The sequence below is a fragment of the Pithys albifrons genome, chromosome Z (assembly GCF_047495875.1).
Source record: "Pithys albifrons albifrons isolate INPA30051 chromosome Z, PitAlb_v1, whole genome shotgun sequence".
NCBI classification, from domain to species: Eukaryota; Metazoa; Chordata; class Aves; order Passeriformes; family Thamnophilidae; genus Pithys; species Pithys albifrons.
The window spans coordinates 40,782,012-40,799,050 of NC_092497.1; the positions used below are offsets into that span (position 1 = coordinate 40,782,012).

The following is a 17,039-nucleotide window of genomic DNA, read 5'->3' on the forward strand; positions in this document are numbered from 1 at the left end:
GGAGATCCAGGCTTTCAATTTTGTATAGAGACAGTTGCAGTTCCTGGTTAATACAGCCAGCATGTCTCCTCTGTGACTGCCTCCACTTCCAAGGTGCCCATGGATAACGGGTACTCTGCAAGTGGAAGAGAACACGGTGGGGACGTCTGCTGGCAATCCAGTTAGAGTGGAGAACAAACAGGCCAAGACGTTTCTGGAGTGCGAGGCTGAGAACTTCCTGACACGGCAGGTGAGTGAGCCAAGTAGGAAAGGCACCCGCCAGACCTCCTGTTTGTGACCAGAGAAGGACAGGGAGATATCAGGAGGGTTGGAGGCCATCTTGGGCTCAGAGGTTGTGAAATGATGGGGTTTGATTCTTGGAGGAGGAAGGAAGGGGCTCAGCAGAGTTGCTGCCTTGGACTGCCCTGCCCTTCCCATCTTGAGAGAGAAAAGAGTTTTCCTGCAGAGAGAAACTGAACAGAATTTTAACTCATCCAGGTCTCACTCTTTCCAGTCTCTGTGTACTTGACTGGTTTTGTCCCTCTTTCTGGGGCCTCTCTTGTCCCTGTGCTTGGTGGTTGCTACCCACGACTCTGTAGCTGACATAGCTAAGGGGCTGGAGACCCCCATTTCTCTGTCCTTTCAGCTGCCTCTTTGCAGCAGCCTGTTCAATCTGGAAGCTCGGTCTGGAGAGGGAATCCCACTCTCCTCTTTGTGCATCACTTTCTGGAACCTGCGGCCTGTGATGCTGAAGTCTGAGGTGGCACCGTGGGCTGCCATGGGCCTCAGCCTGGTGTGACACTGCTGCAAACAGGAGGGGACAGAGGCAGGGTAGCTCCCAGAGGTGACCAAAATGCTTCTTTGAGATGTCACAGCAGTTCATCAGCTTTCTGGAAAAGGTCTAGGATTTCAGAAAGGTTGTTTTCCTTTCTCAGTGACAAGGATCAAGGATAAAGAGTGATGCAACTCTAGTCAGGGAATTCCAGCATTCTTTAAGGGGCACTGGAAGGCTGTTGGATGTCCCTTAGACTGCCATATATGGGACGTATATGTCACCCTGGTGTTGGAAATGAGACTACTTTGCTGTTAAAGGCTTCTTTGTCTGTCCCCTGCTCGTAGACCAAAGGAGCTGTCTGCGGGCTAGAGAAACCCCTCCTCATTAGAGAGGCATTTGGCAGTGGTGGAAGAAACAGTGGAGGAACTCTTCTCCACAAGGATCTGACATACAAAGAGAAAGATGAGCTTACCCAGGCACTGAGGAAGGTATGGTCACCTTTTTTCCAGGTGCCACTTTGGGAAAGGGAGTTGCACTGGCAAAAGATCACAAAACCATTCTTTTGGCAAACTGCTGAAAGGTGGAAAAGAATCCCTTCCAGTTGGTGTTGTTACCCAACTGACCACAAAGGGCTCACAGCCCCAGACAGCGGGACTGCGTTGCAGTGGGATCTCTGTTGGAAGTGAGCACCTTGCATTTTGTTTCTTTCAGGGAGCATTGTGAGTGTGAGCAAGCCAAGGAAGAAATACACAGAACTGGAAGAATTTGGCCCAGGCTCACTCTGATCCCGCTTCCTGATACACACTCACAGGCCAGGTACTTTGCTGCTGGAATAACAAGCATGAAGCCGGGCAAGCTCCAAACATACTCAGATTCTCCCCACTCTCAGAATTTAGTACTGTGTTTAAAAGCCATCGCTAAAGACAATGTGATGTTGGCAACATCTTGCCCACAGCAAGGAGCAGGACCTGAAGGATCTCCTGTCTCTGAAGTTTTATTGCTGAAAAGAGCAACTTACCATCTGACAGCTGTCAGATACCAGTTCTCAATAGCAGCAGTTTCAAATATCTTATTTACAAGCTTTTAAGACACACACAAACACCCCCTTAGGCTTTGAACTAAACTAATTAGGTGTGCCCATTGGAGATTTGCAGCAGCCCTTTGTCTTCCTGGTGGACCTATGTTTTCTGTTGCACACCCTGAAAGACACAGGGCTGTTGTGCTATTGGCTGAAGAGTAGGTGAAGGCGAGTGCTGTAAAAACACTCCAGGCAGCAGAGATCTCTGACGGGGCCCTAAACAGCTTCTCCTTTCTCCACAGCTGTTTTGTTTCAAGGGGCTTCAGAGCTGCTTATAAAGCATTTGGTGTTGGCACAGGGCAAGAGGTAAAGTGTTCCTGGCCCCGGCAGATTTTGCAGCTCTTGAATGCTTTCCCCTGTGCTCTGAGCTGTGGCTACAGTTTTGAGTTGCTGGTACTTTTTGGCTGCAAAGGCTGTTCCTCTGAAGCACAGACTAGTGTCAGCCTGCAAAATGCATTTTGGACACACTTTCGTGCTTCTACTAAGCTTTGCTGTCTGAAAACAAGACTGGCCACAGCTTGCCTCTGTCATTTCAGAAGCACTCCCTCCATGTGCATTGTGATCTCATGCAACAAGCAGCTTCTCAAGTTTACGCTCTTCAATGCCAGTTTAAGTGGCCGTAAGGAAAAGGAATCTTCAGCAGAAGATGTCTGAGCAACCGGCTGTCAGTGAAATCACAGTCACCAGAGACAGTAGGAATCCAAATATTGTTACTTACTTATACAGGCTCTGGTACTCTCATGCAAGTACCATTTTAGACACTGCAAGGCAAAGGTGAAAGAAACCATTTGGTCACTGGCAGAAAACTGAGCTCTATTATTTATCTATTCATCACTGGTGGATGGGAGGAGATTGCAATGTGTCTGCATTAATCTCTTCTGGTAAATGTAGTTTGAAGATGCTCTTCAAAACCTGGGTCAGCTCTAAGGTAGTTTAGCTGTGCACATTCATCTCCATGCCATTGCTTTCTTCTTTCAGCTACCTGGTCGATGCAGAACTCTGCCTGGTGATGCAGTACGTGGACGGAGGCACATTTTTCTACGTAGTTTGTGCAGAAGAAGAGATAGCCAGCGTCTGCTGGGAGGTAATGAATCCTGCTTGCGCTTCCAATGGTTTGGACAGGATAGTCCTTCGAAACAGGTGATAAGAGCAAGAGTGATTTCCTGTTCACTTTGTTCCTGTGTTGCTGTGATGATATAGAAAAGGAGTATCTGCAATCACCTTCCGGCCAGTGTCCCTGCACTTCTTAGAACTTGTTTGTATACTCTGATATACTGTTTTCCTACTCTTGCTCTAGTTTTTAATTCACTCTTCTCCATTTTGCTTCTCTAACCACTTGCCTGGAGCCTGTCTGCCCAACATTCCCTCCCTGTAAAAGCAAGCATGCACATGCGGCAGAATTTTAAACTCAGGGCCAAGGAAATGTTCTCAGCCTCAAAGGATAGCATTCCCCTCAAAATGACATTTGCTTCTGAAAAAGACCTAAGGTGCTACTTGCTAATCTGCTGCCCAGGCTAGCAAGAAAATCTTAATCAGGAAGCCTCCCAACTGAAAGGGATCCACATGGTACTGAAAGGAGGAAGGACTCTTTCAAAGCTAATATGTCTTCATTTCTATAGATGGGACTATAACAGAGTTACCCGTGTTCTTTTTGTTGTTGTTGTTGTTGTTTTAGTAGTTGTAGTTGTTACCCAACTGACCACAAAGTGCTCAGAGCCCCAGCCAGAGGGGCTGCATGTTGGATGTGCTGGAAGGTGGCATCTCTGTATTGAAGTGAGCATGTTGCCTTTTGTGTCTTTCAGGGAGCATTGTAAATGTGGGAGATACAATGAAGAAATGGAGGGGAAAATACTGGCAAAGGGTGAGTGCAACCACACTTACTTCTACAAAACCATGGGTTAGGTATTTTGCTGGTGCCATATCAAGTGTGAAGTCAGGCGAGCTCCAACCACGTTCAGACACTGGGCTCACAATCTCCCAACTCACAGAGCTGATCAGGATTTACAACTGTGTCCCAAAGGCATGGTCAAAGACATCTAGATGCAGGCAATGCCTTACCTGCAGCCAGGAGCAGGATTTGCAAGATCTCCTGGCCATCATTCAGGCTCAATTTCTCTTAACCCCAGGTTCAGACACAGATAGGACTTAACCCTTTTCTCCACCCTGTGTTTCATCTTGAAAATCTAATGCAAAAGCTAATGAAGGAGAGATCATGTTTGCAACGAAGTTTTGTCTTTCAGTCCTAGTGAAGCTGGCTGACATACACACTCATCTATGAGAAGATGTTTACCAAGAGCAAAGATCTCTTCTGAGCAATACAGGTGTGTTTTGGTCCAGTGTCCATGACAGCCCATTACAGAGATGCTGCTTGTAATAAGCAGACGCGGTAGTGTCTTAGAGAGTCCCTCTGCTCTTTCAGTCTCCTTCATATTCCTGAATTCTCCTATCTGGTTCTCAGCAAGCAGATTGGAATCTTCGTGGTAGTTCCTTATCCACCTGCAGTACTGTGCTTGGGAACTGTGCTTAGAGAGAGGCCTACAAGGTGTCTAAAAGCCCTAAGCCCTGCTTATAGCCTGGGGCATAGCCATTTGCAAAGCTAAACTGTGTTAAAGAATGTTCTTTAGAGTTGTAAAGTCCAAACCGAAGAACTTAGGAAGTGCTAGGATTGTGTTTTTGTTGGAGGAACATTCGAGTAACCGTTTCAGATCTATGGAAATGTTGACCTGTAACAGATGATTCCGTTGGCTTTGTTGTGCAATCAAGAATAGCAGCAGTTTATGAAATACTGATCAACTGTCCTAGAAATGCTAAGGGATTACCAGCTGTTTTGATATATTTTCACAGGAGCAAAATTGGTCTGTGCTTGCAAAACATGTGTAAATGATAACCGTGGTGGTAGGCTAAGAACATTTGAGAAGCATGTGGCTGCAGTGTTGTTAGAGCTTTGTGGTTGCCAGTTTCAAGCCCATTCGTGCCAAGTCAACAAGGCAAAACATCCATGGCCCTGGGTCCTGTAAGTGGCACCTGAGTGAGCTGAGGAAGGGGCTGTAGTAATGTCAGAGCAGTCTTTTCCATAAGGCAATTTAAGTGTGCACATTTCTCTGCACGCTGTTTTTTTCTCCTTCCAGATACCTTCTCAGAGAGGAGCTCTGGCTGGTGATGGAGCACATGGGTGGAGGCTCTTTATATGATGTTATTAGCGAGACAATGATGGCTGTAGGACAGATAGCAGCGGTCTTTCGGGAGGTAAGGGATCCCACTGGAATGTCTTTAGATTGGCCTGTGGTGTTCCTATAAAGATCAATCTCTGAACTTGAATCCAAAGTAAAGGAAGAAATTCAAATATTTTAACAGAAGGATCAGATTTGATAAAGATCATTGTACATGAATCAAAAAGACTCCAAAATGATGGATGGCTAATCCAGCTTGAATAATGCTAGTTCTTGGATTTTTAGTTCTTTTTCATTGTCTTCAAGATTTTATTTTTAACTGGATTGTTAAATTAGTTAGTCTCTTTTAAACAAGTCTGAGTAAGACTGAATTTTTCTTTCTACGAGTAGTTCAAAAGAAAAAATGATACAATAAAATTGAAAACTCGTTTTTGTTATATTAGTTGTTTTGCAATGTTCCTATTGATGTATCTCTTTTGTTCCAGTAGTTTTGCAGCAGTGTGCAAACACTGTGTAGAATATCCCTGTCTTCTCATTAATTGCTGCAGGCTGTGAAAGAAATTTCTCTAGATCTGGTTTGAAAGTACACACAGGATTTCCTGTGACTGTGGGATCAAATTGGTTTACATGGAATTTATCTTTACAGTGGTTTGCCATCTACCGTCATTGAACAGTTTGCAAGGTGCTGAGCCCCACAGAAGAGGAGTCCAGTCTTAGAAAGCAGAAAAGTGGCTAGTTGGCAGCACTGCGAATGAGGATTGATCTTGTGAACCTTCCCATGGACTCTGGCTCGCATCTCCCTTCCAATCTTTGAGATACACTGGTAACATCATGAGTTGGATGATTTCTTTAAGTTGTTTCAATAATTTGTTTAGCTTGTACCTAGCTGCAATGAATGCTCTAGTTAAATGAATTTTAATCACATCCTGGAGATTTTCTCCTTTCTCTTACATCTCTTGGATTCCTTAGAGCACAATAGTTTTCTTAGAAACCCTACAGAACAGCCAACAACAGGGGAAGATGCCATTCCTAGTAGCTAATTTGATAGGGACTGATGTTTGCACACACATGCATAGTTTGGCATTGATGAAGACACTTTTAGAACATGGAGGCAAGAGGTCCCTGCACTCCCACTCCGTAAGATGGAGACAACTGACTGCAGGCAAGGGGTAGACTGTGGCAGGATGGCCTGTCCTCGACTGGGCCAGAAATCTGCTCAGAAAATGCAAGCTCTTGTGGGAGCAATTGGGAAGACCAGGATGTTGTTGGGTTTTGCAATAAACTCCAGACACACCCTGCCTTTGAGAAGCCTCTAACAGGCCCATGAATTTGTGACTGGCATGTTGCCGCCAGGCCTAGTGAGACTGCACACACCAATGTGATGTTCAAGCAAATCTAAAGTTTATTCAAAACCACAGGTATTTATCACCTTAACTGACCCCGCCCCAGGTACGGATGTCCGCTTCCATAGGTCAAGGCTGGAAGCATGTCCTTTTAAGGTGAAAACGAAACCTGTAAGGTGGTCACTCAGACCCACCTGAATTAGAGGCTGCAACATCTCCCCCTTTTCTTTCAAAGAACAAGGTGAAAATACAAACAACATAACACAGAACTAACACAACAACTTGCTATAAATTACAATCAGTGCAAAACAAGAAAACTTTTCTCACGTGAGACTTTATGGTCCTTCTGTGTGGTCGTCACCACACCGACCATGGTAAACAGAACAACAATTTTAATAAATAGTGTCTGAGTGCAGTGATTTCAAGGATTAGCTTCAGTCCAGCTGAGCTAATTCCCTATGCCACTTCACAAGAGCAATTCTCAGTTCTACGCGGCCGTCGTAGACTGAGAAAAGCCCTGAGATTCAGTCACTTCAGGCACTTTGTGAACTTTTTTGAACAGTGAAATTAAACTTTGGTCAAAAGTTAGACCTTTTCTTAACCAGTCACAGATTCATGTGTCAGCATTGCTTGTTAAGTGAGCTGTGGATCCTGTGCCATCTGTAGGGTTAACAGGCATGTTGCTCCCTGCAGATTTGGCTGGGTCTTTTCGGATCCAGGGCTTTACCCATTTTGCTGGTATCCACTCACTGCCTTGATCTGAAGATACACAAGCGTATCCATGGCCCCACATTATCAGCTGAAACGGACCTTTCCATATGTTCAAGGCAGGTTGATACACTGCAACTTGAACATCTGAGGCTGAGAAATTGCGCAAATTTTCTGAGAAATGTGAAAAAATTGGGGGATCATTAGTCTCCCTTGGGTTTAACCAATTTAGAACATAACAAGCTTTCATCAGTACATTTTGTGGGCTACACATCTCCATTTCCCCCTCTCTTTTTAAAACTGACACCATGCATTTTAAATTTTGGTGGTGGCGTTCAATGATCGCTTGTCCGCCAGAGTTATGGGGGATGCCAGTGACATGATTAATCTGCCATTGATTAAAAAAGGTGACACATATTTTGCCTTTACATGCTGGAGCATTATCTGTTTTGATAATGTCAGGCTTACCGAATGCAGCAAAAGCTCTGAGCCAATGTTTGATGCATGCTTTGGCAGCAGTGGAGACGTCAGCAGTGGCCCACATTGCTTTAGAGCAAGTGTCAACTGATACATGAACGTACCTTAAATGTCCAAAAGATACAATTTCAGTGACATCAGTTTGCCAGATTTTCCGAGCTTCTAACTCTCGTGGGTTAACTCCTCCAGACTGAATGGGTGCTATTTTGGCACAGTCAGGGCAGGAAGCAATAATAGCCCTGGCTTGTGATCGTGACAGAGAAAATTCATTTTGTATGGCTTTAGCTGATTGGTGGAAAAAGGAATGTGACCGGGTAGCTTGTTCAAAAGGAGTTAGTGTTGTGACTGCAGCAGCAGAAACAGCTTGATCAATGAATGCATTACCTTGAACAAGTATGCCTTCCCCATCCGAGTGACTGCGTATGTGAGTACACCAGAAGGGGTGCTGATGATGTTCAACTAAATTCCACAATGTGATGAACAAGGATTGCAGTTTTGAATTTGAAACGTACCCAAATAAGGAACGGGAAATTCTAGTAACAATTCCTACTACATACAGAGAATCAATAACAAGGTTAATAGGCTGATAAGAGAAATGCTGAAATACCAAAATTACAGCTTTTAGCTCTAAATGTTGCACAGATTCGTGTGCTTGCTCAATCACTAAGTCCCACTGACCATTTTTCTGTGTGGCATAGCCATATTTACCTGTTTTACTGCTGGCATCTGTAAACAATGTAATAGCTCCAGGAATGGGGTCCCACACTCGCAGAAGTCGCTCTTCAATTATTAGGGAGGTGTCAAAAAGAGGACACTTTGGATAATGGTTGTCTATGGGGACACCATTCACTGCAAGTGCAAAAGTTACAGATTGCAGTGACCATTCTGCAACCAGATCAAGAGATTTTAATGGTAATACAATTTTGTCTGGTTCTCGTCCCGAGATGGTCCTCAACCTTTTGCGAGCCTTTATTAGCATAAAGCCAATAACTTCAAATCTAGGGTTAATGGTATTTCTTAACCGGGCAGAGCAAAAAACCCATTCCAGAACTTGTAGCTCTTTTGATGTTTGAGCTATTAGTACAGCCACTTCTATCTGTTTGTTGTAAACAAATAGACAAATAGGCAACAGTGGGTCATAGCGATATGCCATGGTAGAACTAATTTTGCGCTCAATTTTAGCAATGGTTTGTTTTACCTCTGGCGTTTCTGTTCTTGGTTCAGTGGGGTCTGTTGTATTGTGTAGCAAGGAGAATAATGGTGCAAAGTCCTCATTTGTGATGCCGCAATAGGTACGGAGCCACTGAAGGTCTCCAACCAGCTTTTGCACAGATTGGACATTAGTCATTTTGGAGTTTAGCTGCAATTTTTGCGGCCGAACTCGGGTCTCAGTAATCACCATACCCAAATAGTTCCAAGGAGCGCATCTTTGAATTTTTTCAGGTGCTACAATGAGGCCATATTCTTTTAGATCATTAACCAAAGTTTGCTCCTTTTCCTCAGATAATGGCTGAGGACTTGCGATCATTATATCATCCATGAAGTGGTACACAATACAATCCAAATTATTTTGTCTCCAAGATTTCAGTGCAATATCAACAAACCATTGGCAAATCGTAGGGGAATTTTTCATGCCCTGAGGTAATACTACCCAATGATATCGTTTTGCTGGTGCCTGTCTGTTAATTGTTGGCACTGAGAAGGCAAATTTTTCATAATCATCTGGATGTAAAGGAATTGTGAAGAAACAATCCCTTAGATCCAAAACCAGCAAATACCATTCCTTGGGCAGCATAACAGGGGATGGCATTCCAGGTTGAAGTGCTCCCATGGACTCCATGCGGTCATTGACCGCCCTCAAATCTTGGAGCAGCCGCCATTTGCCTGATTTCTTTTGAATCGTGAAGATAGGGGTGTTCCAGGGACTGGTGGAGGGCTCAATATGCCCAGCATCTAATTGTTCTTGGACCAGTACCTTTAAGTGGTGCAGCTTCTCTTCAGGGAGCGGCCACTGGGGGACCCAGGTAGGGCTTTCATCTTTCCATTTTAATTTTAATAAAGGGCGAGAGCTGCTTTCAGTGGCCGCTACCCAAAATTTGTAGTCAGCTGCATTCCCCATTGTGAAAGCGCATCCCTTCCCAAAAGACATAGGGAGGTTTGTAGTACATATGGACGTACCACAGCCCTGTTTCCTTCACCATCAACTATTGTAACAAATGCAGAACTAATTTTGGCAACTGACTGACCACCAATTCCTGCTACAGTTGAATCAGTTAACTCTAATGGCCACTGTATAGGCCAATTTTCTAAAGGTAAGATAGTAACATCAGAACCTGTGTCAATCATCATATTAACATTAGATAACATGATACCTCTTGGGCCGGTTATTATGACAACTCTACACGGCCTTTCTGCTGTCACCTGTTGTACAAACATAACATTAGGAACATCTGTAGAATCCACATTTCCCATCCTGTTCCCAAACTGTTCTGCACCTGCAGTGCAGGGAACGAAAGGAATCAACTGAGCGATCTTGCTCCCTTTGGGAATAGTAACAGGAGGGGCAAAAACTTTTATCAGGATGTCAATCACTCCATTGTAGTCAACATGTATACACTTAGGCAACACAAATATGCCCATACGAGAAGCTGAGCATTGTCCTATTAATAATGCAGCTAGACCATTACCTAAGGGACCCTTGTGGTCACTGGGAATGGCATGAACCACGTCATCAGTTATTGTGATTGCACTGGTGGTTGCCAAGTCGAGGCTGGCATGGCTTGTGGTTGTGGTTGCCATATGGGGGAGGCAGCCTGGCTCGGGATTCCATGGGGTATTTGAGTGGCCGCGCCCCATGGCCCGCGGCCCTTCCGGTTTCCCGAAGGCTCAGGCCCACTCCCCATATTTTCCAGAGGAGTGCCATCCTTTCTAAATTTAGAATAACAATCCTGTGCCCTGTGACCAAGCCTGTCACAACGAATACATTTTCCAGTAAAGCTTTGAGTTCTGCTATATTTTGATTGTGCTGGACAACATTTTGTTGTATGTCCCCTTTTTCCACAATTAAAGCAACCTCCAGGGTCCTTTCCCCCTTTCTTTCGGTGGATTGTTTGCTAAGAGCTGTGGCTAGGGCAGAGGCATGTAGCTTTGCTTTTTCCTCCTCTTCTACCCAGGGCAACCTGGCACAGGCTTCAATTAACTGCACCAAAGTAGCTGTGGCTGGTAGAGAGGCTATGAGCTGTTTGCATTGAGGATTGGCATTATTAATTACCAGATCTTTCAATAATACCGGTTTCATTTCAGAGGTAAGATTTGGAGCCACATCTAGGGCTTCTTTTACTTTATCTACAAATTCCATAAATGTTTGTGCAGGTTTCTGCATTATTTGCATATAGGGTAGAGAAGGTTTTCCCTTCTTAGGCAGATTAGAGAATGCAGTCAAAGCAACATTCTTTGACTGTTGCAAAATACGCATGTGTAATGCAGCTTGTGTTTGTGGGTCTTCATAAGCTCCTGATCCCATTAGCTGGTCTAAAGATGCTAATCTTAAGGGATGTCCAGTTTCTAATTGTATATTTTTTGCCTGTTCCTCCATTAACTGCTCTTTCCATTTTTGTAAAAATAACATATAAGCAGTAGGAGGTAGAATAAACTCCATTAAAGCCTTAGTGTCTGCTGGGATTAGGTTATTGTATTTTATGAAGGCTGTGATTTGGTTTTTTACCAAGGCATTGTCATAGCCGTATTGAAGGACTACACTGTGTATTTTTTGCGCAATTTTCCAATCAAGTGGCTCCCATTTTAAGCCTTGTGTAGTGTTAATCACAGGCGCAGAAACCAGGGGTTGAAGGGAAGGTGAGGGTGTACCTACTTCTGCAGCTATGGATACTAACTCTTTGTACCTTTGCTGGGTATTAAATGTGAGGTCGCGAGGTAGCTCTGTTACATTGCGGTCCCCGGCTTCCCCCACCCTGTTCCAAACAGAGGCTTTTTTCTGCGCCGTTGTTGAAGACTGCAGGTGCCAGTTTTCTGGCGCGGGGAAGGTCCCTTCCAGCGCTGGAGAACTTGGGTCTTGCGCGCCCAGCGCCGTGGGCGCTGTGGACAGCGCACAGTGGATGGGACGCGCTTCGCTGGGGCCCCTCCCCTCTCCCTGACGTAGTCGATCCACGCAGGGGGTGGTGGGGGTGGCGCGGGACCCAGTCCGCCCCAGGTGAGGGCGAATTCGGAGCCGACCCCAGCCCCTGCAGGCTGCGGGGGACCCGCACCTGGCGCATGCGCCGTGAGTGGCAGGCAGTGGGGAGGGGGGTCGGGCGGTCCTGGCGCCTCGTTGCTGAATGCGCGCCCAACCTCTTTGTTTGGCTCAGCCGCGTGGTGACTTTTCGCGGGCTTTGCGACCACGTGGTCTCTTTGTTTACCCGGCCACGCGGTTTCCAGCCCCGCTGAAATGTTTCCCGCAGCCGCCTCTTGCCGCAACGGAGTGACTCCGGCGTGCCCTCGGGGCGGTGGGGAGCGTAGCGGCGGGGCGACCCCATCCCCGAGGTACCCGCAGGGCATTGGCGGCGGCGCCGAAGGTGGATGGACAGGGGGAAAGCTGGCGTCCCTCAGCTCTCTCTCGTCTGAGGGCATCCCCCATAACTCCTTCTCGGAGTTAAGATTTAAATCAAAGTCACTCACGGTTTGGTTTCCTGCAGCGTGTCTCGTGGGGTTCCAAGGTTGCTGCTGAGGTCCGGCCGCTTCTACAGCGGCAGCCGGTGGTCTCATTCGCTGTGAGTTGTAAGGCGGTGCAAAGACGACTTCTTGGCTTTTTGCAGTGACGAACGGCGTGGAAAAGCTTTGATTCCAAGGTTGCTGTGATTCTGTCGGGTTTTTCGGAGCGGGAGCGGGCGGTGCCGCGTCTGGGTACCGCGGCGGGTGTCCGACGGACGGCACGGGCTGCAGCGGTGTGGCAGAGGGGTACCACGGCGGCGTTTCCACGGCGGTGCAGAAGGGTGTTCAGGGGAAAAATCGCCCTGCAAAAGCTGACTGTTTTCCGTCCTCTCCAGTAGATCGAGGTTTTTACGGGCTCGTTCTACTGCTAACAGCATTTTCTTTACAGCTGCATATGACGGAATGAGCGGCAAAAATTCTTCGGGTGCAGTTTGCGCTGAATTCCACAAATCTGCCCCAATTTTTTCCCATAATTCTATGGAAAGCATGGAATTGGCATCTGTTAAGTGCCCTTGCCTGAAGCACCATTCCAAAATATTTTGTAATGCCTGTCTTTCAATGTCTGTTTTTGTTACACGAGCTAGTTTCTCAAATTTATCAAGCAATAAGTTCGTTTTAGACGAGTTGGAGTTTCCCATGTTTCTTTAACTCACCGGTTCGAAGGTCGTGGTTCCTTCAGTCCACGTTCTTCCAGCAGCTCTCAGGGCCACTACACAAAACTCCCAAGTTTACAGGAGACAGAAGCTCTCAGAGGCTTCTCCACAAAGCACCCAAAAAAACTGGGGCATAGCAGCTCTCAGGGGCCACTTCTTAAGGCTCTAGGCAGGCCTGCAGGTGGGTTTCATGTTCTGAGGCATGTTGGGGTCCACCATTTGTTGCCGCCAGGCCTAGTGAGACTGCACACACCAATGTGATGTTCAAGCAAATCCAAAGTTTATTCAAAACCACAGGTATTTATCACCTTAACTGACCCCGCCCCAGGTACGGATGTCCGCTTCCATAGGTCAAGGCTGGAAGCATGTCCTTTTAAGGTGAAAACGAAACCTGTAAGGTGGTCACTCAGACCCACCTGAATTAGAGGCTGCAACACTGGCAGTCAGCCATTTCACATCAGAAAAGCTGAGTCCCTCCCTCCTTTACAGTCAAAATACCAGAATTCTGAGATGTGATGTTACTCTGGAAAATTGCCTGAGATTTGCATACTCCTCTTAAACCTTAAGCAAATAATCAACTATAAATAGTATTCCTAAATACAAATAAGCAAAACTTGTCAAGAGACATTTATGTCCTAAGTTCAGACCTTGCCTATAGCTAAGGCAGAAAAGCAACATAAGCTCCAATGATTCCTTCATATTCACAGAAGAGAGACTTAATTTGTAAAGATTGTTTCATTGTTTGGATTTTTACTTTGCAGAAACTCCAGAGACTCGTCGTGTTCCCCAGACTCATACAATTGGACTCCTGTTCATCTGTTCCAGATTGAGACCTAAGTTTGTGTTAAACAGGGAAACACTGACCCCCTGCATACTAACTGAAGAAGAGTCATCTCAAGTCCTGTTGACTAGCCACAACCACAGCAAAACATCGAAAGTGCTAGCAACTGAAAAAGATATGGAAGCAGATTTCAACAACACAGCCATTAATAGAGCATTGAGCTGACTTGCAGCATCTAATGCAGCAACTCCAAGTAGACAAGAGCTGGAATCTACTTGGATCTCTCCACTGAAGACAGCTATATTTGTAGAAAAGATTGTTATAGGTTAGACTTATTACTCTTGCTTATTTTCTGTAGACATTTAGCATTGTTTTCCTTGCTTTTTGGCTTTAATGCACAGAGTTAGAAAGTGGGGTTTCATTAGTACCATGTTTAGTTTGATGCCGTGAGTGCCCCCAAAAACAGGACTCCAAGCCAAGTTAATGTAGGATAAGATAAAAAGGTACATTCTTTAATGTCCAGGCTTAGGGCTTGTAGGAATACATGAGGACATCTTCGTGCTGCTGCCCCTCGGACACTGGTTTCCATGGCTTTTATAATATGATACCTCCAATCATTTCTTTACACATTTCTCAGTCCAGCCCCAGTCCCACCCCTGTGCCATCCCCCAGGATTTTGAGGCTGGGGTCACTGGGACCCTCTGTTCTTCATTCTCTTCTTCCTTGGGCTTTGGAGTTTTTCCAGTGTTCTTAGACTCAAGGTTGTTGGCTTATGTTTGGTCTTGTTCTGCAGGCCTTTCTGATAGTCTTCTGCTCTTTTTCCTTGAAAAGAGCCTAAACAGCTAAAAGAATTTGAGCTACTAATCTGTGGTAGGGGTTAGGTTGTGTAAACAATGAACTTAGGCTGCCAGAATACTAGCGTACTAAAAATCTACTTTGCTACAGCTACAAATACTTCTAAAATCTATAAAAATTAAAAATAAGAAAACCCCTTTGGCATCAAGTTTAAGTACATGGTTAGTTTAAGTACACTGTTAGTTTAAGTACAGCATGGTCCAGCCATGGACCATGTGGTGGAAGGTATTATAGTGTAATTAATTGCTATTATTTTGGCCCATATCTGGCCTTTGCTGCCTGCTAAGTTATAGAAAGACACGGATGTAAAGAGAGTAGTTTTAATTTAGATGATCAATACAGCATAAATATGTGAGAAAGTAGAGTGAGAAGGTAGTGTTGCCGTAAAAGTCTGTAAAAAAGACTCCGAGCCAAGTTTTGTAGGAGATAAGATAAAGGGCAGGCATTTTTAATGAGCAACCCCGCTCATCCAGGAATACATAGAAGTGCGCGTGTGCAAGCTCTAAATTCTATAGCTTTTATAATATAATCTATCCAATCACTACTGTCCACATGTCCAGTTCCACCTCCGTCCCCTCCCAGTTCCCACCCTGTTGAAGTGGGGCTGGAGTCGTTGGGACCCTCTGTCTTCATCCACCTCCTCTTCTTCAGCACACAAAGGTTCTTTGGACGCTCTCCAGGGCTTCGGGTCACACTACTCCATGTTTATGTTCTCTCTGATATTCTTTAATCTGGTACCTTGAGAAAGAGACTAAGTAGCTGGCAGATCTTAGCTGCCTGTTCTGGAGCAGGGGTAGAGATAGAAGGACTTTATACTATAAGCTGCAAAATATTAATTCACTAAAATCTACAGTGTTCCTAAAATCTACAAAATTGTGTTCCTAAAATCTACAAAATATGAAAATTGAAGAATCAAAAAACCCCTTTGGCACCAGTAGTTATAAATGTATGCTGGGAAACCAGTCAGAGTATAGTACAGAGCAAATGTAGGATGCTGGCTGTTCCCTATTATCAGGGCCGAGTTCCTCTCTGGCCTGGCTACATGCCCTTACCCTGCAGTAGGGCACGTGCAGACGGGTGCCATCAGGTTATTAATAGGCAGTGTTTGGCTGCTGCCCAGGCATCATCTTATACTATGTAATGGCCCTGTGTAGTGTAAGGAAGAGACAATAAATGGGGATAGCAAGGCTGGGGAGCTGAGCGACACTCATCCTTCCACCAAGACCATGTTGTCTCCGCGGGGACACCCGCTAAGCATGGGTGCCAACCAGCTGCTGCCAGTCCTCGTAGTCCTGGCCTGGCTGCTTGGGTAGGCCTCGAGGATAGGGAGAAACCAGTGAAGAAAGAACTGTTTTCTGTCCTTTCATTACTATTTTATTAAGTATTGCATCCTTTTTATTCCTTTTTGCATATTCTCTTTTGCTAGCTAGTATTTCAATAAAAGTAGTTTGTAGCATTGCATGACTGCTGTGATTGTCTTTATTCTGGACATGTATCCAAAGCAAACTGATACCAGAGGAAAGGTGTTCCAGCTTTGGACCATTTCTGTGGCTATGTTTTTCATTTCAGTAGTCTACTCAGCTTTCCCTGTAGCAAAAGGACTGAGGTAGAGGGATTCCACATACAGAGGCTGAAATGGTGTTGCTGGTGTTGTCCTGAAACAGTGAACCCAAAAAAATCAGCCCCAGCCAAGCATTGTGAGATATGGGTGTGGGAAGGAGGGGGCCGTGGGGGCTCTCTGTGAGCATCAGAGGGAGCCCAGCTTGGAGAAGTCATAGTACCTCAAGCAGTGATGGGACGAGTAGCAGAAGATAAAAAGAGAAGCACACAGTGAAGCCAAAGATATTAGAGATAGCTTGTAGCATCAAGTAATTAGTGTAAAAATGACCAGATTCATCAAAAGTGTAGTCAGTAAGTGTAAAATATGGATTCAGAGAGAACAACTCAACAGCAAAGATACTGAAAGCCTGAGATGACACAGGAAAAGTCTGCCTTGCAACAAGCATAAAATAATCTACAGAGACTTGTTCACCCACATGCATAGAAGACAGAAGTTTTCCCACAGAAATTAGGAGAAAAGTGTGTCCTGTGAGCAAGATCCCAAGAAAAAGTGGTTGAGACTTGCTGTTATATGCAGATCTAAGATGGATCCACGATAGCTATAACAAAGGCAAGATATTTGTAGGAGTGAGTGTTCAGCAGGAAGCTACAGATGACCTCAGAACTCAGCAAGAAGCCTTGGGATCTGACCAAGAGTGAGGAAGAACTGTTGACTCTGTCAGTCTGAGCCAGTGCCACACTTTCCTGGGATCAGAAGCAATTCTTAAGCAAAAGAACTGTTTGTTTTAGTTCCTATATGCAGTATTTTAGTCAGTCAACTCGTAGTCACAAGAATGTCGAAAATTGGTTTGTGAAGTGTTTGAATAGTTTGGAAAGTGTTTAGTTGTACAATAGAATGTTCTATTTGTTTTCGCCACCCTCTAGTTTGTATATCTCTCCACCAAGTATTATAA

At 45.1% G+C, this 17,039-nt stretch overlaps 1 long non-coding RNA gene across 2 annotated transcripts; it reads left to right on the forward strand.

Annotated features, from left to right (window-relative positions):
• Positions 1 to 13: 13 nt before the first annotated feature.
• On the forward strand, positions 14 to 15,987 carry LOC139684384 (uncharacterized). Of its 2 annotated transcripts, XR_011699912.1 has the most exons (9): positions 14 to 229; positions 1,099 to 1,242; positions 1,466 to 1,570; positions 2,811 to 2,916; positions 3,635 to 3,693; positions 4,073 to 4,153; positions 4,961 to 5,078; positions 5,649 to 5,825; positions 13,652 to 15,987. It is a non-coding gene; the product is annotated as an uncharacterized lncRNA (long non-coding RNA). The 2 variants fall into 2 exon arrangements; XR_011699913.1 differs by lacking the exons at positions 14 to 229; positions 1,099 to 1,242; positions 1,466 to 1,570 and adding an exon at positions 2,435 to 2,524.
• Positions 15,988 to 17,039: the final 1,052 nt, after the last annotated feature.